This window comes from Odocoileus virginianus, chromosome 10 (genome assembly GCF_023699985.2).
Source record: "Odocoileus virginianus isolate 20LAN1187 ecotype Illinois chromosome 10, Ovbor_1.2, whole genome shotgun sequence".
NCBI lineage: Eukaryota > Metazoa > Chordata > Mammalia > Artiodactyla > Cervidae > Odocoileus > Odocoileus virginianus.
Window position 1 is genome coordinate 27,167,520 of NC_069683.1, and position 23,409 is coordinate 27,190,928.

The 23,409-nt window shown below is 42.4% G+C and overlaps 1 protein-coding gene across 2 annotated transcripts in view; it reads left to right on the plus strand.

The window, feature by feature from the left end:
• Positions 1–23,409, plus strand: part of MAP6 (microtubule associated protein 6) — an 80,156-nt gene that overhangs the window by 14,449 nt on the left and 42,298 nt on the right. The gene's annotated exons all lie outside the window — the stretch shown is intronic.

Sequence of the window (23,409 nt, forward strand, 5' to 3'; positions counted from 1 at the left end):
AGTATCTAAAGTACCAGGCAGGGCCTGCTGAAGTTTAATCAGGATCTGAGTTCTCAAGGTCTGAAATTAGGGCTGGTTAATTCTGTTGGAAGATTCATGGAAGGATGATTGTATGAGTCCTGGGTGATGTCCTGGAGCCCTGTAAAGCAGCGATCCCCAACGTTTTTGGCACCAGGGACCAGTGTCATGGAAGATAATTTTTCTACAGACCAGGGAGCAGGGATGCTTTGGGGATGATTCAAGCTCATTACATTTATTGTGCACTTTATTTCTGATCTAACACCACTGCTGATCTGACAGCAGGTACCGTGTGACCCAAGGCCTGGAGATCCCTGCTGTAAAGGATTTGGTGACCAGTAAACCTAGGATTTGTGTCATCTCTCTCTAACTAAAAATCAATGACCTTGAGAAACCCTTTATATTTCTGATCAATAAAGTGAAGTGAAAGTGTGAGTCACTCAGTCATGTTTGACTATTTGCGACCCCATGGACTATAGCCCTCCAGGCTCTGTCTATAGAATTCTCCAGGCAAGAATACTGGAGTGGGTAGCCATTCCCTTCTCCAGGGAATCTTCCAGACCCAGGGATCAAACCCAGGTCTCCTGCATTGCGCGTATATTCTTTACCATCTGAGCCACCAGGGAAGCCATCAATAAAATGGAGATAATTATGCAGTAGTGACCTCACAGAGTCATGATGAAGGTGAAGGGAGATAATGTTTTTACGAGTGTATGCCCATCAGTAAGTGCTGCCCACTTTTGTAGTTATCATTGAGAGAATGAAACGGAGCAGGTTACCAATAAGACTTTCATTGATTCATTTATTTAACATCTACCACATCTGGTATCAGGCACTATGCTAGAACCTGGGGCTATAGAAATCAATTACACACAAAAACACAAAAAAGAAATAAATTACACAGAATCTGTCCTACAAGGGTTCTTGGTCTAAAGTGAAACATAATAAGAAAATTACAGTAATGATATTAAGTGCAATAATAGAAATAAGCACAAGGCAAAACCAGAAACACAGAAAGCTAATGAAACCAATTGCATGGACCACAGCCTTGTCTAACTTAATGAAACTATGAGCCATGCCATGTAGGGCCACCCAAGATGGATAGGTCATAGTGGAGGGCTCTGACAAAACGTGGTCCACTAGAAAAGGGAATGGCAAACCACTTCAGTATTCTTGCCTTAAGAACCCCATGAACAGTATGAAAAGGCAAAAAGATACAACAGTGAAAGATGAACTCCTCAGGTCGGCAGGTGCCCAGTATGCTACTAGAGAAAAGTGGAGAAGTAAGAACTGACTTATTGGGGAATACCCTGATGCTGGGAAAGATTGAAGGCAAGAGGAGAAGAGGAAGACAGAGGATGAGATGGTTGGATGGCATCACCGACTTGATGGACATAGATTTGAATAAACTCTGGGCATTGGTCATGGACAGGGAGACCTGGCATGCTATAGTCCTTGGGGTCGCAAAGAGTTGGACACGACTGAACTGAACCGAACTGAGAGGAAACGGGGATCTGACTCAGTCTGAATTAGGGACCACTTCCTGAGTAAGTGACCTGTGCAGTGTGTCAAGAGCAGAGTTAGTTCCACCAGAAAAGCAAAAAATAGGAACTATATAGTCCTCCCTAGAGGTTTTCCCAATGAGATAAGAACAAAGAAGGCCTTTTAAGACTACAATACTTAATAGGAATTCCAGCTCCTCCCAGATGTCTAGCTCTATATGGAGATTTGCGTTCAAATCCTGCTTACCATTTATTAACTGTATGTCTTTGATCAAGTTATTTAACCTATCGTCTCTGATTTTGTTTCCTGGTTGGTGCAACAGAATCAATAATACCTATCTTGTAAGGTTTTCAAATGACTTAATGTTTCATGAAATCTGTGACTCTTTCGCTTGTCATATTTACCATTGCACTCCCAGCACCAAGCTTAGTGCATGGTTTTTAGGAGATGCTAAATAGATTTTAATTGAACAAATGCATGAATGATGTATGTTCGGCACTTAACATGGTGCTTAGCCCATAGTAAGCACTAAATAAATGGCAACTCTCTTCCTCATCACTCTCAGTAGGTGTGAGAACCACTTGGCTAATATAAAGAGGTAATTTTGCCCTTCTGTGTGCACACAGTCTGAATTTCTGGGAACAGAACCATGAAATACTCAGATAAAAGATTTTCTGTGTTTTTAGTCTGATATGAAGGATCAGGGAAAACCTCAGGGTGGAGGGTATCACCTAAGCTGAACTTTGAGGGCTCAGTCAGATTTCGGTAGAAACACACTGTCAGGTGGGCAGGGAGGTAACACACTGCAGGCAGAAGGGACAGCGGGGAGAAGGGACAGCAGGAGCAGGTGGAGCAAGGTGCATTTGGGGAACCACAGCTATTCAGATATGACAGATGTCCAGGTGTGAGGGGTCATACGGCAGGTGGCAAGTCCGAAAAGTGATCAGCATCTGTTCTGTAGAGGGGAAGATAGTCAATATTTTAGGCTTTGCTGACCCTTATGTAACCAGAAATAATAAATTTCCAAAAAGTTTCATTGATGAAATTCAAAGTATAATAATAATAGAGACTCTACTAATGAGAAGATTGGATTCTTTAGGGGATAACATCTGCTGAAAATGGATCCAAAATTAGTGTTCTTTTTCTTCATATTGATTGCAAACATTTATCTTCAGAAACCATTCCTAGCTCCTGGCTGAGCAAAAGCAACTTGAGGGCTGGATTTGATTCATGGATCATGGTTTGCCAGTCTCTGATCTATATCACTGAGGACAGAACACTGTGCTACCAAGGTTCAGGCTCTGAATTTAAGTAGCAAATCACCTCCTGAACAGAGTGCCTGAGGATACTTGGTCTGACCATGCCTGATTTAGCACATCGCCTTTTCTTCCCAAGTGACATAGTCCCTCTCTTGTTTCCTTACAACTGAAAAGCAACAGGACACTGATGTATGTGAGAGTCCCTTTGTCTTCATATATAATGGGTAACCAGCCCATCTCTCATAGCAACAAGGATACAAGGTACGGGCGTCGCCATTGTGAAATATGTTAGTCTCTGGCTGCTGTGATCATGTTTGGAGTTCCCCAGGAATGGAACAGGTGCTTGTTTTTTGTTTTAAACAGACAAGGGAAAAGCGGTGTTAAAAAGTGCATTGAGACTTAACCCACTTGCACCTAAGTAGAGAAGAAAGCTCTCTCATAAGAGTTTTATCTGACTCCTCAAAGAAGCCCCTGATCCAGCATCCCTCCAGAGTTAGCCTAAGACTGGCTGAAGAATTGGAGACTTGGTGATTCTAGCTGCAAAGAATCTAATCTAATACCATCCTCCGGGGAGACTTTTTTTTAGCACATCCTAGTAGTCCTACTTCAAACAACATTTGTAAGAAGGTGATATTTTATAAGTGCTACCTTAATCTCTTTCTAGATGGAGGGATTTTGGTAGAGAGTATTACTTCATGAATGAATGGATTCAATTCATATTCAATTCATTCATTCAATTTAATTCAATTCCTATTTATCAAGTACTTCCTATGTATAAGACACTGAGCTTGGCTCTGGGGAAATGATTGTGAGGTCCACAGTTCAGAACATCCTAATTTGCTCAATGTCTGTTCCTACTTCAATAGAAGGGAGATAGATGAGGAGGAAGAAGATGGTGATGATGATGATGGAAAAGGAGGAAAAAGCAGAAGATATTGCATTGGCAGAAGCATGAATGCTTTTAACCAGAAAGGTGTTTAGTACTGGGGGCAAAAGAAGAGAGGCGAGCTCTGAGGAAATTAGTGAGGAACATAAGGGAAATTAATAGTCACTTATACTGATCTGGTAGCCACAGTGCAATAGATCAACCAAATGTCTTGGCATCAGATAAAACTCAGTTCAAATTGCAGCCTTCCTGTTTACCATTTATGTAACCTTGGTGAAGTTATTTCAAGTCTCAGAACTTCAATTTCCTCCTCCAGAAAATGGGCAATATTATACATCATAGGTTGTGTGGATGTGGATGTGTTCTGTAAACCATTAGGTCTTGCAATTGTAAAATGTTAATACTCCGAAAGAGCATGGAATCCAAATGCACAGCAGCCTAGAGGCGAGGAGTGGAGTCACTCTGGGATTCGGCTCTGCACTTAAGTTGCTGGACTAGTGCTATGAGCAAGACAGGTGCGATTCACCATGGGTAAGCAGTACAACAATAGATACAGTGTTAAACATGCATTCCGGTAACTAATATTAAACACAGCTGAGAGGAATTCTAGACAGGGGAAGTACAAGATACTAACAGAGCACTTAATGAGAGCTGACAGGCCTCACCTAGACCAGGAGTTGGAGCTGTCATCTGAGGAAGCAGCATTTGAGCTGAGCCCGGAAGGATGAAGGTGAGCCTTGATGACTGCCTCCTGGGTGACCCTGAACAAGCCTCTCCTCCACTGATTTCATTCTCCTCATCTGTCACTAGAGGGCTGGCCCAGTCCCCCACTACTAAAGTCCTTCCAGTGCTGAAGGACCAAACTCAAAGACCCCCCATGCATGATGCCAAAGCATCCTTGTCGTTGGCTTGCAGTAAACAACCCTGTGTAGAGGAGAGAGCATGACCGTGATGGGAAAACTCAGTGACATTGAAGAGAGAGTTTGTGGCTCAGGATTTGGTTTCATTCATTTGATACTGCTCTCATTCCCTTCTAAATAGCTGATGCCATCTTGTCCAAGAAATCTTCAAAGCACTTTTTATTTCTTTTTTAGAACTTTAAAAAATACTCCACAAAGAATAGAATAACACCCATATTGCTGCTACCCAGAATTGTAAAAATTATTTTATTATATTTACTTTCATTCATTTTTGTTTTCAAACATCTTTTAGCCCACCTGGTCCAGACCCATTCTGCCCCCACTCCGACCCCCAGGAGGTCACCACCATCAACCTTGGTGTGCACACCTCTTTATCCATAAACTATGTAAGACATTGTTTTATGCGTGTATGTGTGTGTTTTCTTAAATGACCTCCAATGCTATGTATCATTTTGTGACTTTATTTTTTCACTCAACATTATATATCTTGAAAGAAATACAAATATGCATATCTAAACATCCACTCTTATACAGTTCCTTCTTTTTAACGGCTGTATAATCTGCCAGCAAATGAATATATCACATGTTATTATTTATCTTTATTTACATTTTGGTTTTCCTAATCTTTAATTATCACAAATAATGCTGCAATGAATTTTCTTGTATATGTCTCTCTGTGAATATATTTAAGAGCTAAATATGAAACTATTGAATCTTGGGTTATATGAATTTTACTGGAAATTTACTGGACTAATTTTTATTTCAACTGACAGTGTATAAAAGTATCCCTTTTTCTTCTAATGTCAGAATTTAAAGTTTAAATTTTTGCCAATTTCATAGTGTGGAAATGGTATGTTGTTTAATTCATATATCCCTAATTTTCAGTGAAATTAAGATGCTTTTCGTGTGTTTATTGGCAATGTGCATTCCTCTCCTGTGGACTGGATATTCATTGTGGCTTTTGTATTATGAGGAGGTTATCTTTTTTCTGTTTATCTACATTGATTCTGATTATTAATCCTTTTTTTCCCTGTGGCTTTTCTTTTACCTTTATTTATAGTGTCTTTTGTCACACAGAAAATTTTCATTTTAATGTATTTACTGTATTTAGTCCTTGCCCTTATGGTTTATGTTTTTATTCCTAATTGAAGAAATACTTCACTATCCCAAAGAGAGAGACACATTATTTTATGTTTTCTCCTGACAATTTCAAGGTTTATTTTTACACATTGAGGTCTGTGATATTTACACCTGGAATTAGTTTCCCTGTTTAGTGTGAGATACGGACACATTTTCATGTTCTTCTCTGTAGAAGACCAGTGACCCAAATCCACTTTGTTTGAAGGGTCATTTTCCCCCCAATTTAAAAAGTTCCCTCTATCTCATAGCAAGTTGCCTCATGAACTTATATTTTTGCTTGAGTGTTATTGTTTTCCTGAGTTTGAAGATGCATTACTTCTTCAATCCCATGAATTTCTTGACCTGTATCTCTGAATAATGCTTCTCTCCATTTTCTCTATTCTCTCCCCTAGAACTTACATACACTGTTTCTTCTCATATATCCTCTTTGTCTTTGAAAATTCTTCATATTTTCATATATCTTATCTCTTTGTGCTTAATTCTGGATAATGTCCTCAATATGTCACTAATTTTCACACATGATTTTACTTCATTCCCTGAGGTTTTTGTTTCTATAGTATTTCATTTATAGAAGTTCTATTTGACTTTTTCAAATGTGCTATTCTTTCTTTCATAGTTCCCTACTGTCTTATTATGATTTTTTTTTCTTTGTTTCTTTCAACATTTATTAAATAGTCTGTTTCAGGTCTTAATGTTATTTCAAGTTCTTAGGATACTAATCATTATGGCAAACCATTTCTCACATGGTTTTAAAGTTTTTATTGTGGGTTGTAAAAGTGGGCCCCTAGAGCACTTATGCACAATGAGAGATTCCACCGCCATGCTTAGTGTATTGATGGACTGTGATACCCCTACCTGGACCCTTAGCAGAAAGGGGCTTCCTTGTTACTCCTCTAGGTCAGCGACGCCCTTACACAGCAGGGGCACCTTTGTGGCCCTGTTCCATGCAGGAGTTTCAGTTCCCACTGCCCAGACTCCAGAGGGCAGGTATTCTTACCATTAGAGCCAACACTGGGGTCCAAGGTCCCCCTTGGCCATAGTGGAGTCACTTCTCAGGCTTATTGCTCTGATGCGGAGGTGCCTTCGTTTTTGGCATCTGAGGTTTCACATTTATTTCTTTTGGGCTCATCTCTAATGTAAAAAGATCTTTATTATATTTTATTATAATTTATCCTGATTTCTATGTGTTTTAATGGGGAGAGAAGAGCTTAGCTTACTCAACCAAATTTCCATTCTTTGATTTTTCTATGTAAATGATCATATTATTTGCAATTAATGACAATATTTTCTCTGCCTTTATAACCTCTCTCCCTCTAATTTATTCAGTTTTGTCTTAATTCACTGTCTTGGAACACCAGTACAACATTGCAAAGCTTCTCCATAGACTAGTATAGCAGAGAAGGAGGTATAATATAGTCACTCACTTTGGTATCTAGCAAATCTGGATTGAATTCAAGCTCTGTGACCTAATACTTCTGGTTTTGTGCAGATTGCTTACTTATTTAAACCTGGCTTTCTCATTTATAAACTGGGATGATAGTATTTACTTTGAAGAATTATTTTTAGAATTAAATTAGTTACTATTGGTAAACCACTTGGATTAGTCCCTGACCTATAATACAAGTATCATAAATATTAATTATCAGCAGTAATGTTGGATTGGCCAGAAAGTTCATTCTGGTTTTTCTATAACAGCGTACAGAAAAACCCAAATGAACTTTTTGGCCAACCCAATAGTAGCTTACTATACATTATAACTAGTCTTCCCAAATCAATTGTACTGGTTTGTTGTCTGAGGCTCAGAGAGGTTAAACACTTTCCTAGTGTCTCCTAGCTAATAACGGGAAGCATACGTTATAGCCCTGAACAGGTCCTCTGAGACTGTATCTTCCCCTCCCTAGATCATGCTCCCCCTGACTGGAGTAGTAGTTTGTACACTGTTGCAGAATCAGGTCCTGGGCAGAGAACTTGGCAGGCCATCAGTGGGAACCTGGAGGACAAAGGTCCTGATACCTTGCTTAGCACTTCCAGAACAAACTGGGAGAAAAGCACAGGGCTAGGCAGGATTCTTGAGAAGGACCTTAGAGAAAGAAATAAGCCTATAGCCTTTCACCTCTAAGAATAAGAATTCCTGTTTTCCAGTGTGTTGAAAGCATTATCTATAATATAGAGAACCAGAAGCTTCATAGGAGAGGAGCTGCTTTGCAAATTGTCCATCTATACATACACCTATTCATCCCTGGATGCCTAAAGCCAGATGGCCTGGGTTCTAATCTCAACTCTGCTCCTTAACCTTGGCCATGCTTTTTGACTTCACTAAACCTCACATTCTTCATCTATAAAATGAGAATAAATCATAACAGCACCTACCTTATTGGGGTGGGGATCAAATGGGTTAATGCATGTAAAGCACTTAGAGAAGCACCTAGCACATAACATGTGCAGGAAATGTCAGCTTTTATTATTATTACTTGTTTCTGCATATAGTCAAGGGCCTGCTCTGAGTTTCATCTCTGGGACCGCCAGGAAGGATGTATGAGATATGTGGAAATTGCTGTTGTTCTTTAGTCACTCAGTCATGTCCAGCTCTTCGCCACCCCATGGACTGTAGCTCACCAGGTTCTCTGTCCATAGGATTGCCCAGGCAAGAATACTGCAGTGAGTTGCCATTTCTTTCTCCAGGTGGAAATTGCCACAAGTGTACAGAATTAGCTGGTTCTACCAACTATGAATTTCAAGAAAGACATGATAGATGAAGTCAGATCTGCCTTCAGCACCTACCAATGTCCTCCTTTGTGCCAAGAACCTTGTTAATTAGCAGGGTTATAAGATAGAAAGTTCTAGTCTCTGCTATCAAGGAGTCTGCATTCTGGATGAAGAAGAAACTATGTGTTTATAGATGACAAACTCATAGTTCTTTTTTAAAAATGCTAGATTGGGCTGCTGTAAGAAAACAAAGGAGGAACATCTTCAGTTTTGTGCTGAATAACCAGCTCCTTAAGACAAAAATACAATATAGCTTATTGACGTAAAGGATGTGAACACACACTTGACAAATAATAAAACACATAATATTATTTACTGTAAATTTCAAACACCTATAACTTCAGTATGACTTTATATTTCTAACACATTCACCATCAGTTTTTACAATTCCACCACCAGCAAAGAGATCACAAACCAGACTGACTATGTGCTTCATCACTATTTGACTCTGCAAAGATATTGATGTTAAGACACATGAGTGTGGTTCTGACTAATGTTAGCCACTACTTTTGTTTATATTTAAGAGGAGGTGAAAAGGAAGCAATGAAGATGCAAAGACATGTCAGAACTTCACTCTTTAGTCAATACTGTGAGCTTCTTTGATCAGATAATAGTTTTGAATGCTGGAAAAATAGTTCCTTAATTTTTTGTGCTGTGCACAATGGAACAGCCTCAGATATAGCACATTTTTAAGTTTAATCTGCTTTATAAACATTTACCCTATCACTTGCTTAAGTCTGAACAGTCAGCAAAACAAGAAAACACGTGCTGATTTGTATTAATGGCATTTGCTGATTTCCATGGTGTCAGCATCCCAGCACATCCCACCATGGCAATAACTGCCCACCTGACATCACCTCCCACAGGGTGGTCAGGAGCACACCAGTATGTAACCTTTTCATCCAATGCATACAATAGATCTAAATCACTCCCAAAGCACAGATAACAGTAACATATGGTAAAATAGTTAGAAAGTGGTATGTTTTGAGCATTCATTACCTTTATTTTTTTTTCCATTTATTTTTATTAGTTGGAGGCTAATTACTTTACAATATTGTAGTGGTTTTTTGCCATACATTGACATAAATCAGCCATGGATTTACATGTGTTCCCCATCCGATCCCCTCTCCCACCTCCCTCCCCATCACATTCCTCTGGGTCTTCCCAGTGCACCAGCCCTGAGCACTTGTCTCATGCATCCAACCTGGGCTGGTGATCTGTTTCACCCTTGATAGTATACTTGCTTCAATGCTATTCTCTCAGAACATCCCACCCTCGCCTTCTCCCGCAGAGTCTAAAAGACTGTTCTGTACATCTGTGTCTCTTTTTCTGTTTTGCATGTAGGGTTATCATTGCCATCTTTCTAAATTCCATATATATGTGTTAGTATACTGTAATGGTCTTTAGCTTTCTGGCTTACTTCACTCTGTATAATGGGCTCCAGTTTCATCCATCTCATTAGAACTGATTCAAATGAATTCTTTTTAATGGCTGAGTAATATTGCATAGTGTATATGTACCACAGCTTCCTTATCCATTCGTCTGCTGATGGGCATCTAGGTTGCTTCCATGTCCTGGCTATTATAAACAGTGCTGTGGTGAACATTGGGGTACACGGGTCTCTTTCAGATCTGGTTTCCTTGGTGTGTATGCCCAGGAGTGGGATTGCTGGATCATATGGCCAGTTCTATTTCCAGTTTTTTAAGGAATCTCCACACTGTTCTCCATAGTGGCTGTAACTTATTTAATCACATGTTTGTATTATGTATTTACATTTCTATAAATGCTGTGCTTAACAACTGGCTCAGAACATCCAACAGTTGGCTCTCTCAAGGTAGTATGAGCTGGCTGCAGCACATCACTGACCTTTGAAACAGACATGGAAATCAGAGAAAGCTTCTGAAGGACTGGTGTTTGAGCAGGGTTCTGAGGGTTGAGTAGAAGTCTACTGGGTAAAGTAGAGGGCGGCATCTCAGGCAGAGGGAACAGAGTGAGGGAAAATACATCCCCAGGCCTCTTGAGGAACAGGGTGGGAAATAGGAGAAGACCAGAGAAGACGGGCAGAGTTTGTAATTCTTGAAGGGTCTTGTGAACCCCTTACCCCTGAATTCTAGGGAACTGTGGATGGGTATTAAAGAGGAGAGTGAGTGACTGGATTTGCATTCTCAAGAGACCTGTCTGGGAGCTGTGTGGTGAGAGGTTTGGAGAGGGGCAAGGCTGGAAGCAGAGCATGCCATGGTGCTGGGGTGCAGTCAGTAAGGTGCCAGGTTAGGGAGGTCACGTGGTGAGGCAAGTGCACCCAGACAGCATGGGCAAAGGCTTGAGGTGCGAGAAACCAAACACAGGAAGCGGGGATGGTATGGGAAGCCTGGGCATAGACTTCCGGCTGGAGAATAGCAGAGATGTGGCTGGAAATCCGGGCACTGTTAACACAGCGTCAAGGAGCCTTGTGCCAGTGGATGTGTTGGAGATAGTTCTGTGCTTGGACTCCACTGGCCGGAAGTGCGGTCAGTGTTCTGCACTCACCCCGAACCACACTACCGAATAATTGCTAAATCCTATGGCTTGAGATCTCCCTGGTGGCTCAGCTGGTAAAGAATCTGCCTGCAATGCCAGAGACCAGGGCTCAGTCCCTGGGTCAGGAAGATCCCCTGGAAATGGCAACCTACTCCAGTATTCTTGCCTGGGAAATCCCATAGACAAAGGAAGCTGGCAGGCTGTAGTCCATGGGGTCGCAGACTGGGCTGTTGGTAGCTAAGTCCTGCATGAACCAGCCTCTGGAAGACTGACTGTTTAGGTTTTTGTTACTCAAAGTGTGTTCCAATGACCTGCAGCATCAGCCTCATCTGGGCTAATCAGAAATGCAGAATCTCAGGGACCGCCTTGGGTATCCTGAGTCAGACTGCATTTTAACAGACCCCATGGGTGCTCTAAAGTCTGGGCATCCCTGAGCTAGGACAGGCTTTCTCTCAGGTGGTCCAGACCAACTGCGTTGGAATCACCCGGCCCCCTGCGCAGAATCCTGGGTCCAATGCCTGATCTCCTGAGTCTGCATTTTTAAGTTTGGACCCAGGAACTTGAAATTTCAGTATGCTTCTGAGATTATTCATAGGCACACCAGCAATCACATTAATGACAAAAAGACTTGGTCCAAATAATCATGTTTGAATTGGGTCAGAAAAACTGAACTCAGACTGTTTCGGTAAGGTATTTCCTTCCCTTCATATGCAAAGTGCTTCATAGGTCAATGGCTGGCAGGTGGGTTGGTACTCAAAAAACGTTAGCATTGTTGTTGTAGCATTTGTGATATTTGAAATGTCGTGAGTTCTTTGTCAAGACCAAAACCAAGCAGGATCTAGGGAAAAACATTTCTGTGTGTGTGTGTGTGTGTGTGTGTGTGTGTGTGTGTCTATGTTCAGTCTGTTGGGAGGAGGGGAAAAGGAAGCTGCCGAGTGCTGGGCAACTCCCATGTCCCCCAGCCTGTGCCTCACCCAGAGCCAGTGACCATCTGCTCTGAGCAGCCGCCTGTCTGAGAGTCAGAGGGTATCCATGGGAACCAGTGTGGAGGTTGCCAGGAGGGCTTCGGGGCCACCAGCCAGAGGGGAGAGTGGAAATGAAGTGGAACCAAAAGTGACAGACTCATGTGTGTTCAATGGAGTGGGAGGCCATCCGCTGTGAGAGCAAGGCGGAGGCATGAGCACAGGCAGCCCAGCGTCTGGCCCCAGGAGGAAAGTGCAGACAGCAGTGTGACTCATGCAGCTGCGCCCAGAAGGATCTCTTGAGGCTGTTTAAATGTTAGCATTTCTCTCCCTCTCTCTTCCTCCCTCCCTCTTTCCTGCTCTCTCTCCCTCCTTACTTTAATAGCTGTTTTTTTTTTAAGTACAACTTAGCAGAAAAATTAAACATGAAATTTCTAATCACCTCATATCCCACCACTCAATAACTGGCTGCTTTAATTTTGGTGTGTGTTTGTCTTTTTCTCTCTGCGTATTTTTGTAAGGTTGAAATCATGCATTTTCAGTTCGGTATTCTGTTTTCTAAAAGGTTCTTTTGAGTCAGGCATTTAGCTTTGAGGGCAAAAAAAAACCATTGGAATTGTAATGAGATGCCCACCCCCCGCGCCCCCCGCGCGTGCATCAAAGATCTGCCTGGTTGAAAATGAATGGTTGAGGGCAAAATGACAAACTAATCTGAAGTGGATATTCCTAAGTGATGGCTCATTGTGCCATCTGAGCCAGCGGCATCCATTTCAGTCATCTCACCAGTTTTTGAATTGAGCATTTCTTGTGCATTTAAGCTACTTTGGTGAAGCCTGTGTGTAAAGAAAAGCAACTTCTAAAGGAAGAAGAGAAAGGAGATTGTTTTGCTGAGATATTTCTAGGAATAGCATTGACTTTGAATTGATGTACTGGACATAAAACATGACATAGTGAGTAAGAACTGTATATCTAGATCATTTCTCCAGATTTTCCTGATAGAACCAAACCCAATCATTCCTGTTGCCCCAAGAGTACTTATGCCACATAGCAGGTGCAGCATCCTCGAATGACCAGTCATATTTGAGGAAAAGTGACTTCACACACTGAAATGTGCAAAGTACTGGTGAGACCAAGATGCCGTTTCAAACAGAGTATTTCTCAGATTAGTTCATTGTCGACACCAACTCTTTTCTGATGGGTTCACTCAGTTGTGTATGACCTTGAACAAGACACTCCACAGATAACAGAAGGGCTGTAATAAGGGCTGCTGGTGATGAGTGAGGAGAGTGTAAGCAAGTGGGACTCAATAAGGGCTACTGTAGTAGCCTCAAAATTTCCTGAGGCATTTAACTCCTGGTTTTTTTTTTTTTAAAGAATTTATATTTATTTATTTATGGCTGCGCTGGGCCTTCGGTGCCCTGCGTGAGCTTCTCATTGCAGTGGCTTCTCTTGTCGAGGAGCATGGGTTCTAGGCACGGGGGATTTCAGTAGCTACACATGTGGGCTTAGTTGCAGCACGCAGACTTAGTTGCCCCATAGCATTTGAGATCCTCCCAAACCAGGGATTGAACACATGTGCCCTGCATTAGCAGGCAGAATCTTTACCACTGGACCACCAGGGAAGCCCCAAGTTCAGTTTTAGACAGGCCAGTCCAATGAGCACTGGACCAGTCCAGTGACTGAGCACTGGTCCAGAGCACTCTTCTCTCACCAAGCAACCTTCAGCTCCATCTTTTTGTTTGGCCTGCTCACATATTTCACATCCTTTTCACAGGAATACTCCCAGCTTAGTCCGTTTGAGCCTCTATATAAATAGCTGAGTTTATTTGATTGGATGTGCTTCTGCCCTTTTAAATATTTCTGTCCTTTTACAAGTTTATTAATGAGTCAAAACTTTTCCTGGCAAACTGGAAAGCAGGAAATATGTCTTTTTCCACTTGGTGTCAGTAAATACTGTCCTTGAATGACTGAAGGGAGCCTGTGATCCTGTTACCAAACCAGGTTCATTTTCCCCTATGCTCAGCAAGTCAAAACACTGAGAACATCAAAGTTTGCTGCCAAGAGAGGGTTTATTCACAAGGCAGACAAGCGAAGAGACAGGAGAACAAGTCTCAGACCTGCCTCCCAAAGGCAAGGGGCTCAGGGTATCTAGAAGGTAAAGAATAAAGAAGCAAGGTGGTATGAGGCTCAAGGGGCAGGGGAAAAGTGATTGGGAAAAGGTGTGACAACTGTTGTTCTGCGCAGCAGAGACTGCGCGTTCAAAGGGCAGTGAACGGAGGGTGGACACTCACACCTGCCCAGCTGAACGGTCAGTGGTCCCATCCAGCCTTCATCAGCTCAGCTCGAAAAAGACACAGCCGACTCCATGTTCCTGGACAACAGCTCGGGGCCAACATCATGTTGTTTAGACGAAGCACTGCTTGGAGGACGTGCAGGTCTTAAAAAGACTTTGATTAATGAAGGCAGGCAAAGTAGATTTTACCCATAGTTTCAATAACTCAACCACCATATGACCATATGCTGTTTTGCTGTACACTTCTACTTAAAAAAAAAACAAAACAACAACAGTTTCAGGGAAACTTCAAATTTTACTTAAAATTCAAATCCCCCAAAGTGAACAAAGTCACAGATAGAAGGCTTCTTGATTAAATTTTAGAATCAATTCAACAAATATATTTGAACACCCGTAGTGAACAAGACACTGAGTTAATCCAATAGCTGTTCAGAGAGAGACAGTTTGCCCTTAGGTTGCTTCTGGTTTACTCTGGGAGGCTGCTAGAAAGTATAGGCTTTATTATTACTCAGGTGTGATAAGCCAACACATCAGGAGAGGACTGCCATTACACATCAGGAAAAGACAGTTCGTTCTCAAGAGGAAAGGCAGGCTGCTCAGGCTCTGCAGGGCTCCTTAGGGGAGGCACCAGGGCTGGTCAGGAGGCAGAAGGAAAACCTTGGCAGAGGGCTTTGTTGCGGGTTTCACAGAAAGGAATGGGTGAGGCAGAATAAGCAGGCTGAGCAGGGTCAGGATTGACTAGTTTGAACAAGTCCAGTGGGCTCTGGGGCATAGAGGCTGTCCACAGTTGTCTAGGGTGGTTAGAGCAAGAGGGTGGGGGCCCAAGAATGAAAGCCCAATAAAGGAGGTGATGGGAGTGGGCACTGGATTTGGGTGGTTTGCATGTGAAAAGTCTGTTTGCTCTCTAGGAATGGCTAGCCCTGCAGTAGGGGTGGGAACAGTCTCCCCAAGGTCAGTAAGGCCCCAGAGGCCAAAACACCAGACTAAAACACGTGCTTACTGCAGAGACAAGGCAGATGCCTATTCTAGCACTGTACAAGGAGGAAAACTAAGTAATAAAGAAAAAAAAGAAAGCACGCTTGGAGTATTAAGAGGAAAGGATTGTTTCAAGAATACTTGTCCTGACAGCGGCTAATGGAATAAATGGCTTTTCAGATTCCCTGGCTGTCCAGTGGTTAGGCTCTGTACTTCCACTACAGGGGGCATAGGTTTGATCCCTGGTCCCTGGGGGAAGCGGGAGAGGAGAGGAGGCCAGTGGGGGAACTAGGGTCCCTCATGCCATGCAGCACAGCCAAAGAAAAGAAAAAATGGCTTTTCAGCAAGACAGGGCAAAGGGAGGGAGCCCTAGCCACTCACTGGCAAGTTGCCCACCTTGGGCAAATCACTTAAACCCTCTGACCAAAGTTTATTCTGTTTATATCTTGTGTACATCTGCATCTATTCAGTTTATATCAAAGTTATTATGTAGAACAAATGAATACCTCAGTGTTTCTCTCCCTGTGACAGTACGTAGATTTGTGTCAGAACCACATGGAAGGTCTGTTTGAAATGCAGCTTCCTGGGACCCAGAATCAAACTCTGCGGGTGGAGCCCAGGATCTGCATGTTATAAATCCACTCTTCCACCCTAGCTGAACCTCAGGGACACTGAAGTTGGAGATCAGCCTAAGGAAAGTAAGCTAGGTGCATAGAATCTATGGGGTAAAATACATACGTAAAGAGATTTTAGGTACTATCCCAACCTTTACCCTTGCTAACCTTCAGTATCTTCTACATGTCAGCTCTTAAAACAAGAAACGTGTTTGGGCTGTCTGCCTCACACGGCATCTGCTGAGCTCCGTATTAAACACGGGACAGAAGAGATGCCGCCCCGGCCCCGCCTCCTCCGCCCCAGCTGTCTGCAGCTAACTGCTGGGGTAGCTGATGTTACAGATTCTCTGATGGCTCCAGGAAGGACACAGCCAAGGAGCCAAGTTCCCTCAGATGACCAGTAGGCTCCACGCATGGCTTGGCCTCCAGCGTAGCTGTTTGGTCTTTCAAATTCCATGTTTACCTACAGAGTTTGTATCTTTAGCTCAGATTTTTTAAAATAAGATCTGACAGACTAACTGAAAGTGATTTGGGCACTTTCAAGGGAAAATACGTAAGAATTACGAATAATGCTGGGTCCTCTGTCCTTGCCTAACTGGTGTCTTGGCAATTGGAGCTATAGGAACTGGTGGTCACTGGGAGGGTCAAGGAGAGGAAGGCTTGGTGAGCAGTGTTGCCTGGCCTTGACAGTGCTGTGTTAATCCTCCTAGAAGGCCTCCAAGGTGTGTGTCCCCACCACATTGTTGTGTCTCTAATTCAGCGAGGCTCATGTAGGTTTCAAGGAAGGAGGGGTAAGGGGTCATTCCAGGCAACTGTTGAATTACGGGGACCCCTTACTTTCCAGGCCAGTCTGCCTCAAGAAGATGCTGGATCCCCAGTTCTTGTTGTTGTTCAGTCGCTGAGTCGTGTACCACTCTTTCCCACCCCATGGACTGCTGCACACCAGCCTTCTCTGTTCTTCACCATCTCCTGGAGTTTGCTCAAACTCATCTCCATTGAGTCGGTAATGCCATCCAACCATCTCATCCTCTGTCACTTCCTTCTCCTGCCGTCAGTCTTTCCCAGCATCAGGGTCTTTTGCAATGAGTCGGCGCTTCCCATCAGGTGGCCAAAGTATTAGAGCTTCAGCTTCAACATCAGTCCTTCCAATGAATATTAAGGGTTGATTTCCTTTAGGATTGACTGGCTTGATCTCCTTGCTGCCTAGGGGACTCTCAAGAATCTATTCCAGCACCACAGTTCAAAACCATGAGTTCTTTGGCACTCAGCCTTCTTTATGGTCCAATTTTCACATCCGTATTTGACTACTGGAAAAACCATAGCTTTGGCTATACAGACCTTTGTCAGCAAAGTGATGTCTCTGCTTTTTAATACTCTGTCTAGGTTTGTCATAGCTGATTCCCAGGGCTGGGGCTAAAAGGCATGATTCTAACTACTTTATAAAGCCATGGATGTAGCTCTTCGTTTATGAACTGAAAAACTTTCAGTTACTGCCTTTCATGGAGACCATTCTTACCGAATCTCTGATGGAACAACCCAGACCCTGGCTGCTGCTGCTGTTCTGCATTTCCCTTGCACTCCACTAGTAATCATGCAGTAATTATCATGTTGGTAATTACATCATTAGTAATTTGGTGTGAGAAAGCTCTGCAAAAGAATAATAAAAGGGGCGTCTCTTTATAGCGAAGAAATTACAAATGACAAATGCAGTTTTCACAACCCTTGAAGCCTCACTAGAAGAAAAGGGAGAATTTTTTCCTGCATGATATTTTGAAAAGTATTGGCATAACTCTTAATTGACACATGTCTAAGTTTTCCTTGTGGTCGGAAGAGCCCATTCCTAACTGAGCCCTCTAAAAGTTCTAGAAATGAAGAGCAGCAGCAACAATGATGAGCAGCCTCACATGCCCCGCTGCCCCCCATCCTGACCATGATAGGGGCAGGGGAGGGGCGGAATGTAGGGGAAGGTCTCATAAAACTGGAAAAGGCACACCCAGTAAGAGAGCTAGCATCCGGGTCATTGGTCCCTGGTGCCAGTTCCTCAAAGTCCTTTTGCTGAAACCAGGTCAGGAGCCCCTGGAGGCCAAGTCTTTGTTCTGCCCAGACCTTTCCGGCCTGACTCTTGGCCTGAAGTATGGAGGGATGAGAAGGGGCTGCTCAGCACAGTTGGTCTGGCTCCCCGCCATCTGGCCATTGACTGCCATACACCCCCTTGTTCCCTTCCCTCAAGACACAGATCACACAGGTCTTTATGAATTTATTTTTACCATTTTAGCCATGAAAACCCTATGTTCCCCATCTTTGGTGCATTCTTAAGAGTCAAGATGGAACTCTTTGACATTTCTGCCCCCTTTCCCATAAAGCGAAATAAGTTTTCTCCTGTATTTGCCCTTAGCACTGTTCACATAGATGCTGTATAAGATGACTCATTCATTCAGCACCCATCTCCACTCAGAGTCTCATCTGCCTGGCCTGGGGATGGGGACACAGCTACTGTAGCCCAATCACCTGTGATCTCTCATGGAGACTATTGACATGGCCTCTCCCCGGCCTCCCTGATTCCTCCTTGCATAAGTAATGTCTGTTCTTCGCCTCCTAAAATGACCACTGAATCGTGGTGCTCAGCACCAGATGAGGTCTTTTCAAATCCTGCAGTGACACCCAGCTCTCACAGAATAAAACCAGATCCCTCACTAACACGTGCAAGGCCCACCCAATCTGCCTGTTGTTTCCTGCTCCTTCGTGTCTCCCACTGACCCCTCCCTGCCACCTTACTCCAGTCCATGAATGCTGGCCTTGGTTCCTCACACAGCTCTTGCCTCAGCATCTCAGTATCCTGTCTGGAGTAATCTTCCCCGCTCATTCACAAGGGTCACTTCTTCAGGTCTCTGCCAAGTGTCCCTTCATCAGAGAGGCTGTCCTGGACACTTGCTAGCACAGCACACACAGATACACGCACCTGTGACTCTCTGTCACTTTTATCAGTCTTGTTAGAACTCTCCACCATTTACTATACAACTGCTTATTGATCTATTGCCCATCTCCCTTCACCATAATGTATGTCACTCTGTCCAAGGAAGCAGGGACTTGATCTGTTCTGGCCTCTTTGTATCCCAATCTCCTGTCCATAGAATCTAGGTTAATACACATCAAATAAATGAATGAGTTAATTACTGAGCATCACTCAGCCATCCCTCAGTACTTACTGATGGAAAATCCTGTTTGCTCAGTGTATCTGCCAAAAGAGAGAGATTTAATTTCAAGTCATGGGAGGATTAACCTAAAGAACAATAGACAGGTGGATCTGTTGAAAGGATCATTTGCCTTCACATATCCTGCGGGATGGGGATTTATGAGCAAACGCCAGGGAACTTGGAGGACACAGTGGGATGGTTTCTAATGCCCTCTAAATGGTGACTCAAGTGAAATATTTATGTAACCTACATTGCAACCTGTTTGTTAGCTTTTGTGCAAGTATTATTTCTTGTTTTTAACAGCATATATTAGCAATTTTAAAATAATCAATCTATTCTGAAACTATCACTACACTGTTAATCAGCTATCAGTTCAGTTCAGTTCAGTCGCTCAGTCATGTCTGACTCTTTGCGACCCCATGAATCGCAGCACACCAGGCCTCCCTGTCCATCACCAACTCCCAGAGTTTACTCAAACTCATGTCCATCGAGTCGGTGATGCCATCCAGCCATCTCATCCTCTGTTGTCCCCTTCTCCTCCTGCCCCCAATCCCTCCCAGCATCAGCTATACTCCAATGTAAAATAAAAAGTTAAATAATAATAATAATCAGTCTATTCTGGTGCAGAAAAAAAACAAAAAACAAAAACCTGGACTAGGAGTTGAGAGGCTTGAATGCTGGTTCCATCTCTGCCACTAGTTTTTATGTGACTCCATGGAGTTACTCCCTCTCTCACCACTTCATTTTCCCAATCTGTATAACTAATATATTGGGTTGAATCATCTCCACAATCTACCAGCTCTAAAATCCCACCACATTTCCACAGTATTAACTCTCCTGGTAGGTTCTAGTTTCTGGATCTTTTCCTGGTCCAAAAGATCCCTACTCTTTACCTGAAAATTTGTTATGTATAACCCTGAGGTCATTCTGTCCTTTTTGAATAGTAGACAGTTAGAAAACAGTAGATTGTAGATTGGTAAAAACAAACAAAACCAGAAATGGTGGTAACTGAAGTATGTTTTTTCTGTGAGAAAAGAAGAAAGAAGAGGGATAAATATATTGACTTACATCCAAGAATTGGGGAAGAAGATCAAGTTCATGGGGCTGGCCTTACTTGTTACTGTCTGTTTTTGAGAAGCATTTCTTTACACACTTTTGCACACAAAAATTACAGAGAATTACACATTGAATCCTTCCCCTTGCAAATTATAATCCCAGATGGCTGGATATGGAAAGATCCAGGAAAAAAAACGTAAATGAGATCTTGCCCACCTGACTTGGTATCCTTGGGCAAATGCCCAGAGATGGCATAAGTGAGAACACAGAGAAGCCTGTCCGGATTCTGTCTGCCACTCACTTTCTAGGTGACCTTGGGTAAAGTACCCACTATATCTCATTTTCCCTGAAGAATATAGTTAATAGAGTTAAGAATTAAATAAAAGGTTCAAAGAGGTAAAGTAATTTGCCTTCAAGGTCACAGAACTAATCTTTGAACCCTAAAGCTCTATTAGGAAGTGGGTATAAAAAGAATCAAAAAGAGACTCATAATTTTAGAGTATCTGTTGATTAACTGATTTAAAGTAAAAATGTCTATACGATTCCTGCAGAAGTAATTTCACCATTCCTAGACATTTACTCACTCACACACTTGGTGTCCATTGCAGTAAAATATGCCAGAAATGCCTCAGCAGGTAGTATTTGCTGGATGGAACTGTATGATTCCATCTAAGTAGCATAATTGGATACTCAGTGCCTCTCTCCTGGGATGGCAGAAATGATCATTTTTCATTGATCTCCTTTTAGATCTGACCTTGGTATTCCTTCCTGTCTCCCCCTAAATATATCAAAGCACCCATGATTTAAGTGTTTTCTCCTTCAATTGAGTTCCACTGCTCTCATGCTGAGGTTTGGGTTCAGAAGCAAGCCTGTGATCTTCTAGTCACCAGCCTTTTAATCTGCCTCTTTTTGCCCCTTTTCATGTTTGAGTTTTCTTAGCTCAGAGAGCCACCCGACTGCTAACCATTATCAGAGTTGTGAAAGTGCATCTTGCTGTGTCCTGACAGCCCTGTTTTAAATGTTCCCATATGGGGGAGGGGCAGGAAAGGGGATTAGCAAAGGGCAAAAGTCAGGTAAGAAAATACTGTTGCTAAATTTTGTTAAATCATCACACTATGAAAGCAAGGTAGATGATATTACCACTGTTTTACAGATGAGGAAACTGAGGCTTAGAAAAGGCAGGTGTCTTTCTTGGGTACACAGCTAGTGAATGGCATGTTTGGGATTCAGATCCAAGCTCTTTCTGATAAGCCAGGCTTTGCTATTGTTGAGAATGAATGGAGATTGTAGAAGAGTGACCCCAAATACCTGGATATGGTCTACAAAGCTATAACAATTAGCTTTCTACCCAAGTGCAACCTCTTTGAGGTCATTCAGGTTATACTTAAACTAGTCATACTGGCTCCGGCATGTGCCTTGAGCCTGGGCTGTGTCAGGCCCTTCCCAGACACTGTCTCTTTACTCATTCCTTTCCATCCACACAATCATGGTAACCTTCAAGTGATGTTTCTCAGAATGAAAACTGTACTAGACAAGCTGTATTAGAATACAGTTGACCAATTCTCTATTAGATCTCTGACCAACTGTATCAGAATCACCCCAAGGAGCCTGGTGAAATACAAATCCCAAGACTTAACCCCAAGGGAAGAAGCAGTGGAATTTTCACTAATAACAGAGTCACTGGTGATGTTTGCCACCCACAGTTGGAGGACAGTTCTTAAAAGGTAATAAATTCTCGTAATTAAGGCAAACACTGAAAATCACTACCTTTTTTGAAGACTTTCTAAGCTAAGCATTTTGTATTTGAAGTGCAGTTATGGATTCTTCTAGTGAACGGGGAATGAGTTTAAGAAAAATAAAAGGAGGAAGCTGGAACTCAGTACATGTTGAGTCAAGTAAATATTTCTGGGCAGCCAGAGGAATTTGAGGGAATTTATTTTTAGGACTGATTGTAGGTCACAACTATAAAAATTCAAGTTCTGGTATAAATAGCTGGGAAAGTAGCCTCCATTCTGGACTTCTGTAATATTCTATGATATAGCAAGTAGCCTCTTCCAAGTTTAAGTAAAATATTTGTAATAAGTTTTATCAGATAAGACGCAAAATTATAGAAACAGATTTGTTTTCTAAATATCCTTTTTTAAGTTAAAAAAAAGTTTTCATAGAGGTGTAATAGTATATGTAGTCTTCCATGGTGGCTCAGTGGTAAAGAGTCCACCTGCCCCTGCCAATTCAGGAGAGCCGGGTTTGATCCCTGGGTCGGGAAGATCCCCTGGAGAAGGAAATGGCAATCTACTCCAGTATTCTTGCCTGGGAAATCCCATGAACAGAGGAGACTGGCGGGGCTACAGTCCATTGGGTTGCAAAAGAGTCAGATATTAATTTAGCAACTAAATTAATAAGACAGATATTTAAGACTGACTCTAAATTAAGAGTCAGATATTTAGCAACTAAATAGCAACAATATTAATATTATATGTACAATGTTATATGTTTCAGGTGTACAATGTAGTGAGACTCAATTTTTAAAGACTACACTCCATTCATAGTTATTGTAAAATATTGGCTGTATCTCTTGTGCTGTACATTATGCCCTTGTAGCTTATTTCCACTATACATAGTAGCTTGTGCCTTTTGATCCCTTGCCCCTGATTTGCCCCTCCCTCTTCCCACTAGTTTTCCCTCTGTGTCTCAGTATCCTTTAATGAATATCAATTCTGTGCTAAGTGCAATGGGTTTCCCAAAAATAAATCAATACATACACTAGTGAATTCTACCAAATATTCAAAAAGAATTAATACCAATCCTCCACAAACTCATCCAAAAAATAGTAGAGGAAGGAGCACTTCACAACTCATTCTATAAAGCCAGTGTTCCCTGATACCAAAATCAGGCAAAGGCATGAGATTCACCGAGGAAGGTGGGAGGTGTGAGCCCGAGTCACCTGCTCGTTCTCTGACTCTGGCAAGCGGATTTCAGGGAGCAGGTGAGACAGAGACATCAGTTGCAATGAAGACAATGACAGTGACTGTGCTGGTGATTATCATCACAGCAGAGTGTGCACACATGCACACAGACATAGACCGAAATCCAGCCCTATGTTTTTGTCAAGCATTTTTCTAAGGTAGATCCTGGTCTTTCCCTTTCTCTAGAAAGTTCCTTTCTGTGGATAATTATAATGTATTAACAGAGATATTAAAATAAAATGTCTATCTTATGAGCAAGAATCAGAATTCTTGCTCCTATGTCAGCCAGACTTACTGTCCCTGACATCTCTTCTCCCCTCTCAGCCGTCACTCCCCTCCT